An 8309-nucleotide genomic window follows, 5' to 3' on the forward strand; every position below is an offset into this window, starting at 1 on the left:
GACAAAAAGATTCCTTAACTTGTTCATGAGCAAGCATAAAAGATTATTGGTTATCAAGATAAACAGTGGATGGAGGGGGTACAGTACCGCCCATTAAATATGGTTTCAGGCGCTAACCATTTACTTTAAACGTGCCCTGAACCGGGTGGTTGAGTTCTATAGCCCCATGGGGAAAAACCTGTGAAATGGTAAAGGGTCCAGACCACCTGGATCTCAGCTTACCTGGAAACAAGCGGAGACGGGAATTATATAACAATACCTGTTGGCCTACATAAAAATCCCGTCTCAGCAAGTTCTTATCATGCCAGTTTTTTATTCTTTCTTTATAAACTTTGGCATTCTCATAGGTGGTAAGTCTGAATTCATCCAATTCATTCAATTGCAACCGCCTTTTAGCCCCTGTGGCCTGAATGTCAAAATTTAAGAATTTAAGAGCCCAATAGGCCTTGTGTTCCAATTCAACTGGTAAATGGCATGCTTTACCAAAGACCAATCTGTAGGGGGACATGCCAATGGGTGTCTTAAATGCAGTTCTGTATGCCCATAATGCATCATCTAATTTGATGGACCAATCTTTTCTGGCGGATGCTACGGTCTTTTCCAGAATTCTTTTGAGTTCCCTGTTAGCCAACTCCACTTGGCCACTAGTTTGAGGGTGATAAGGGGTAGATAATTTATGTGTAATTCCATATTTCTGCATTAACCTCTCAAATTGGCTATTGCAGAAGTGAGTTCCCCTATCACTAATTATAGCTCGCAGAGTGCCAAATCAAGAGAATAGTTTCTTTAGGAAGTGTACCACCCTTCTTGAGTTATTTGTAGGTAAAGCCATGGCTTCTACCCATTTGGATACATAGTCAACTGCAACGAGGATGTACTTATTCCCAAAAGAATTCGGGAAAGGTCCCATGAAATCTATACCCCAAACATCAAAGATTTCATAGATTAAAATATTGGAAAGGGGCATTTCATTCCGTCGGGAAATGTTTCCCGATCTTTGGCATTTGTCACATGTGGACACATACCGATGGGCATCTTTGAAAAGTGTGGGCCAATAAAAACCTGATTGCAAAACCTTGGCTGCAGTGCGACTAGCTCCAAAATGACCTCCTGCTTCTTTATCATGGCAAAATTGGAGTACCGACTCCATCTCCTCCTCGGGGACACATCTCCTTATGATCTGATTTGCACACAATTTATACAAAAAAGGTTCCTCCCACAAATAGTATTTTACATCAGAAAGGAATTTCTTTTTCTGTTGATATGAAAGGTTAGGAGGAAGGACTTGTGCAGCTAGATAATTAGCAAAATCAGCATACCAAGGATATGAGTATTTCTGTATTGAGTACAACTGCTCATCCGGAAATTCTTCTCGAATGTTGCTGGTTATCTCCTCTTTTGAGCTTACCGTGTCCAACCGGGAGAGATGGTCAGCAGCCAGGTTTGCAGCACCCTTCAGGTCTCTAATCTCAATGTCAAACTCTTGCAATAAAAGGATCCACCTGATCAGTCTTGGTTTTGAATTTTGCTTGGTAAGCAAGTGCCTTAATGCCGAGTGATCTGTGTGGACAACAACCTTGGATAATATCAGATATGAACGAAACTTATCAAGTGCAAATATTACTGCTAGCAGCTCCTTTTCTGTGGTGGTGTAATTGAGTTGGGGTCCAGTCAAGGTTCTGCTAGCATAGTAAATTGGATGAAAATGTTTGTTCATTCTTTGTCCTAAAACAGCTCCTATAGCAAAATCACTCGCATCACACATTAATTCAAATGGGAGGGTCCAATCTGGTGCTACCATGATAGGTGCATGGATCAATTTGTCTTTCAAGATGTTGAAAGCATGAAGGCATTCAATTGAAAATTCAAAAGGCACTTCTTTCTGAAGCAAGGTAGATAATGGCTTGGAAATTTTTGAGAAATCTTTAATAAACCTTCTATAGAATCCGACATGTCCTAAGAAACTTCTCAAAGAACGAACAGATGTTGGGGTTGGCAATTTTTCAATTGCCTCCACCTTGGCCTTGTCGACTTCTATACCTCTTTGAGAGATCTTGTGTCCAAGCACTATGCCTTCTTGCACCATAAAATGACATTTCTCCCAATTCAACACAAGATGCGTTTCTTTACATCTAGTAAGTACCTGTTCCAGATTATTCAAACATGCATCAAACGAAGAGCCAAAAACTGAAAAATCATCCATGAAGATCTCAATAAATTTTCCAACCATATCAGAAAATATAGACATCATACATCGCTGAAAGGTTGCTGGGGCATTGCATAACCCAAAGGGCATCCTTCGGTATGCAAAGGTTCCATATGGGCAAGTAAAAGTGGTCTTTTCTTGATCTTCTGGTGCAATTGGTATCTGGTTATACCCTGAATATCCATCCAAGAAACAATAATACTCATGCCCGGCTAGCCTCTCCAACATTTTATCCATAAATGGGAAAGGGAAATGGTCCTTCCGGGTGGCTTCATTTAATTTTCTATAGTCAATACACACACGCCATCCGGTAACGGTTCTAGTAGGGATGAGTTCATTTTTCTCATTTGGAACAACAGTCATACCCCCTTTTTTGGGCACAACTTGCACAGGGCTTACCCAAGAACTATCAGAAATAGGATAAATGATCCCAGCATCTAACAACTTAATTATTTCAGCCTTTACTACTTCTTTCATGTTGGGCTTCAGGCGCCTTTGGGGTTGAACGGAAGGCTTGCTGTCCTCTTCCATCAAAATTCTGTGAGTGCAGATTGATGGATTAATGCCTTTGATATCTTCTACCTTCCAAGCTATAGCATTTTTGTGTTCCCGCAGCACTCTTAATAATTTTTCTCTTTGTAAGGGATTCAGCGCTGCAGAAATTATCACGGGGAGATCTGATGGTTCCTCAAGGAAAGCATACTCTAAATGGGATGGTAATTGCTTCAGTTCAAGGGTGGGGGGTTCTTGGGGTGATGGCTTACCTGATGGTCTAGGCAATTTGCCTAAGTTCTCTAATTTAAGAAACCCCTTTCCCTTGAATTGAGGCTTATCGTTCAGGTATGCTATCATGAGGTTTATTTTTTCATTTTCTCCCTCTTCAAGTTCTCCCTGTTGGAGGCAGAGTTCAAGAGGATCAGTTATTCTACTTACCTGGAAGCATTCATCAATTGTCAATTCAATGGCATCAATCATAAAACAAGAATCATCACTAGAGGGTGCATGTTTCATAGCATTAGACATTTTAAAAATTTTCTCCTCATCTTGTATCCTAAGACTGAGTTGTCCTTGTTGGACATCAATCATTGCTTTCCCGGTAGCCAGGAAAGGTCTCCCTAGGATAAGCGGGACCTCCACATCTTCTTGCATGTCTAACACAATGAAATCAACTGGAAAAATGAATTTGTCAACTTTAACTAACACATCTTCTATGATCCCCCTAGGATGTCTAATGGATCTATCAGCCAATTGTAATGCCACTCTAGTGGGTTGGGGTTCATTCATCCCCAATTTCTTGAAGATAGAATATGGCATTAAATTGATGCTAGCTCCCAGGTCACATAAAGCCTTTTCAATTTTTAAACTGCCAATGGTACAAGGAATAGTGAAACTCCCTAGATCTTTGAGTTTCTGAGGCAGCTTGTTCAGAAGGATAGCAGAACATTCCTCATTTAATGCAACTGTAGCCACATCTCCCAATTTTCTTTTGTTTGCCAATAATTCCTTCAAAAACCTTGCATAGTGTGGCATCTGGGCTAAAGCATCAGCAAAAGGAATATTAATATGTAAACTTTTAAATATTTCAAGAAACTTACCAAATTCCTTCTCCAATTTTTGTTGCTTCAGCCTGTTAGGGAATGGAACTTGTGGTTGTTGGTGCATCCCTTGTTGTGCTTCTGGTTGTTCCGTCTTCTGTTGTCTGGTCCCAAGGCTTGTTTCTGCCTTGGGTTCAGCCCAATTCTTCTTTTCTACCTCAGGCAACTCTATTCCACTTCTTAAGGTAATAGCTTGCACCTGCTCTCGTGGATTCACTTCAGTGTTGCTTGGAAGAGTTCCTGGCGTCTGGAAGAGATTAATTGTGCCAATTGCCCCACTTGGTTTTCCAGGTTTTTGATTGAGGCTTCCTGGTTCTGGAACCTAGTTTCTGCACCTGCTATAAATTTTGTCATCAGTTCCTCCAAATTGGATTTTGGTTCAGGCTGATGATAAGTCTAGTGGAACGGCTTGGAAATATGCTGATTTGGCCAGGACTGGTTTGAATGTCCCCTCCATCCTGGATGAAAAGTATGGTGACTCTGGTAACCCTACTGTCTTGACGAATTGCTGACATAGTCAACTTGTTCAGTAGATGGTCTGAACTGATTGCCAACTTGGCAGTCTGTACTGATGTGGCCTCCCCCAACAATTCACAATTAAGAGGCTGCACATGCATGGCAGCTATCTGCATTTCATCTATTTTCTTACTGAGTGCTCCTATTTGTGCAGATAGTGCTGTATAAGTGTCAACATTATGCAAGCCTTGCTGCTTCCTAGTTTGAGTTCTTTCCGAATGCCATTGATAGTTGTTGGCTGCCATTTCCTCAATAAGTGCATGGGCAACCTCAAGAGTTTTATTATTTATGGATCCTCCGGCTGCAGAATCTAATATGGTCTTATTTTAGTCAGTAAGACCATTATAGAAAGTCTACACTTGCAGCCAAATGGGGAGGACATGGTGAGGAACTCTCCTTAACAGCTCCTTGTATCGTTCCCATGACTCATATAAAGATTCCCCCTCTTGCTGGAAAAAAGTAATGATGTCATTCCTCATTTTAGCAGTTTTAGAAGGGGGAAAATATTTAGAGAGAAAACGGCTGGCCATTTCGTCCCATGTAGCTATAGATCCTGTCGGTAATGAGTTCAACCAAGCTTTGGCTTTATCCTTCAAAGAAAATGGGAATAACCTCAGCCGGATGGCATCATCACTTACCCCATTGTGTTTGAAGGTGTCACAGATTTCCAAGAAGTTAGCAATATGGGCATTCGGATCCTCATGGGCCATACCACAAAACTGAACCGTATTTTGTATCATTTGGATTATGGCCGGTTTAATTTCGAAGTTATTGGCAGCAATAGTTGGCCTGATAATGCTGGAGACAGTCCCGGTGAGGGTGGGCTTGGCATAATCCATCATAGTTCTTTGTTCAGCCATTTCTTTTGCTTCTTGTCTGACTTGCCTAGCAGCTCTCAAACGGACACGGAGAGTCCGTTCAATCTCCGGGTCGTAAAGGATCTCTTCCAGTTCAGGTCTGCTTGTCATAAACTGTTAAAGTCAAAGCAATAAAAATGCCAATATTCACAAAAGAAAATAAATAACTAATCCTATCACATTGAAAATGTAAAGTGAATTATTGGAATACAAAAACCTACATCCTATCATGAATAAATGAAGCCGATTATACTAAAAGCAGATTTAAACCATTCATCTTATTCAAGGTTCCTTTATCTACATCCATCGATTGCAACATCTGAATTCAGACCCAATTTAGTTGAGTTCAGATCTACAAGTCTTTGGTATTGTTAGTCCAGAGAAATTAACAAATAATAATTCAGATCTGAGCTGTATATCTTATACACACTCATTGGTATACACTACAATATACATCCATTAAGGTTGGAATCAAGTCTGTGATGCTTTAGGGCTGAAATCAGATCTGATCTGAAAAATAATTTAAAAGGATCTGAAATAAACTAAAACCAGTCCTGAGTTAGGCTTGGGTTAAGGATTTTAAGCTCTACAATTGAAGCTCAAACCTGTATAGCTGATGCATATCAAACACTTGCTAAGACCTGAAAATTGGGTCTGCAATGTTTGGTATTGCAAGCTATTCGGTCCATACAACTTTTGTAGAAATATGAAATCAGGTCTGCTAACTGTTGCACTATAGCAGCCCTGCTACAGATCTGAATGCTAATAGAAATACTTGGAAAGTGCTAATTTTTCTTAAATATCTGAGGCATAACAATTATTCAATCCAAACATACACCTCCTTAGCTAATGTAGCTCGGTTACAAGTGGATAAAGCAAATGTTCAAGTCACCCAAAATCCAAAATGTGCTCTGTATCAGTTCAGTCCTCAACTATAGTTTAGATCTGTATCAGTTCAGATCTGAATTTTCTTTTTCATTCTTTGCTATCCAATTACCTTTGGGGTATGTCGGATTTATCATAGGGTGAATTGGGGTGATGATGGCACCCAATTCACCTTAAACTTGTATCAGTTCAGGTCTGAGTTCATCTGAACTCAGATCTGAACTGAGCAGTTCTGCAATAGCAGAATTCAGGTCTGAACTCAAGTCTGAGTTCGGATCTGAATTCTCAATTGCCTTACCTTCAGTTATTGCTACCAAATTGTTTTTGGGGAATAGCAGAAGTGCCCCTAGGGTGAATTGGGGTGGTGATGACACCCAATTCCCCTCAAAATTGCATCAGTTCAGGTCTGAGTTCAGAGGAACTCAGATCTGAACTGTTGCAGATCTGCAATAGCAGAATTCAGATCTGCAATAGCAGAATTCAGATCTGCAATAGCAGAACTCAAATCTGAATTCTCAATTGCTCCTATTGTTGTTCAAAAGATCTCCCCTTTTTTTTTCATTTTATATATATTTTTTTCTTTTTTTTTGTAATGGAAAAAGAAATAAAATTCTGAAACACAAGCAATTCTTTTCGGCTGAGTGCTGCAGATCTGAAATCTGCTGATCTGAGTGCCGAATGCAACTCAGATCTGCAACACTCATGTTTTTGTGAAATTTTTTTTTTCTTTTTGAAGGGAACAACACCAAGATTGAATAGAAATCAAATATGCCTTTATTAAAATGAAACTGAAACCAGAAAAAGAAAGTAATCTACTTAAGAAAGAAGAAACATAACTACAGTAGTACAGCAGTTGCATTCAAAGCTAAAATGTAAAGTTAAGCAAATTAAACCAACTATGAATGCAATGCTGAATGATACCAGATTAAGAATGCTCAATGTTTCCTAATATTGCTTCTATAAATCCCCGACAATGGCGCCAAACACTTGATGTGTGGCTCATTGTGACACTAGCAAGTGCACTAGCCGTTCAAGTAATAAAGTAGTGAGTGAAGTATCGTTCCCACGAGGATTTAGGAAACAATTACCAATACTAAATTGAGCACTTCTTATCTGATCAACAAATAAATCAAAACTCTAATGAAAGCTAAGAAATCCTAAATTAAAATCTATCTAAATCATTGGCCCAATTGCCTTCAAATCAGGTTAGAAGAGTAAGCAGTAAATGTCAATCTCAGAATTCAGCAATCTATCAATTTGGATCATTCGAATAAATCATGATTGAGCTTTGGTTTGGTGAAACCCCAAGGTCATGAACAGCCTCTCTCAAGCGCATGTTCATCCTATGCATGAGTGACGGTTCTTCTATCTCTAGCAAGAATCTAATCCCCATGCATGCATTTCTTCAAACACTTCTAAGGCATCAATTCAAATCTAAATTGATCACCAACTGAATTGTACAAGTTATCTCTAACCTTGCACTCAATTCAGTTCTTGAATAGTAGATCTGAATTCCTAGAGTCTCTCTCAAGCACTCTAGGAATTCCAAGCTGTAGATTAATTCGGCCAATCTGAAAATTGCAGATCTGAATTCTCTTTCAAGCAATTCAGATCTTGCAATCTCAGATCTGAGAATTCAGATCTGAGTTTTGAAGGTTAGTTGGCCGAATTACTCTACAATAACACCCTTATTCAAGAAACTTCAAGTATAATTCATGACCATTTGAATGAATAAAAAAGAATTAGATTGCTGAACTGAAATTTTACAAGCTGAAATACATCAAGGAAGAATGAAAACAAGGAGAAAGAAGAAAGAAAATATAACAAAGAAACTGAATTCAAATCAAAAGAGAATGAAACTACAAATGATTTATTACAAAAGATCTTTGAATCACAAACCCTCAATTTGAACTCACCTTCGTCTTCTAGCTTGCTTGTCTTGAACTTCCTTCAGCCCTTCTTCTTCTTCTTCCTTGCGCCTAGCCTTCTTCTCTTCTCTTCTCTCAAGGTGGCCGAACCTCTAAGAGTGGGAGAGCCTTCCTCTCAAGCAATTGAACAACTCTCTCCCCTCCTAGAGGCCTCCTTATATAGTTTTTCAAGGGGGCTCTTGCCCCTTCTTGAAGTCTCTAGAATTGGGTGTATTACACCCCTCATGAACCTTCTAGAGTGCTCCCTCCTTCTCTTCAAGAAACATCTAGGAGTTGCCGCCCCTAACTCCCTTTGGGCTGCTATTTGGGCTACAACTTAGCT

At 39.5% G+C, this 8309-nt stretch overlaps 1 non-coding gene across 1 annotated transcript; it reads left to right on the top strand.

Annotated features, from left to right (window-relative positions):
- The first annotated feature begins 4692 nt into the window (after positions 1-4692).
- On the top strand, positions 4693-4799 carry LOC148846337 (small nucleolar RNA R71). The gene has a single exon (XR_016102654.1). It is a non-coding gene; the product is annotated as a small nucleolar RNA R71 (small nucleolar RNA).
- Positions 4800-8309: the final 3510 nt, after the last annotated feature.

The sequence above is a fragment of the Nelumbo lutea genome, chromosome 7, assembly GCF_056320005.1.
Source record: "Nelumbo lutea isolate HS-2025 chromosome 7, American lotus-T2T, whole genome shotgun sequence".
NCBI lineage: Eukaryota > Viridiplantae > Streptophyta > Magnoliopsida > Proteales > Nelumbonaceae > Nelumbo > Nelumbo lutea.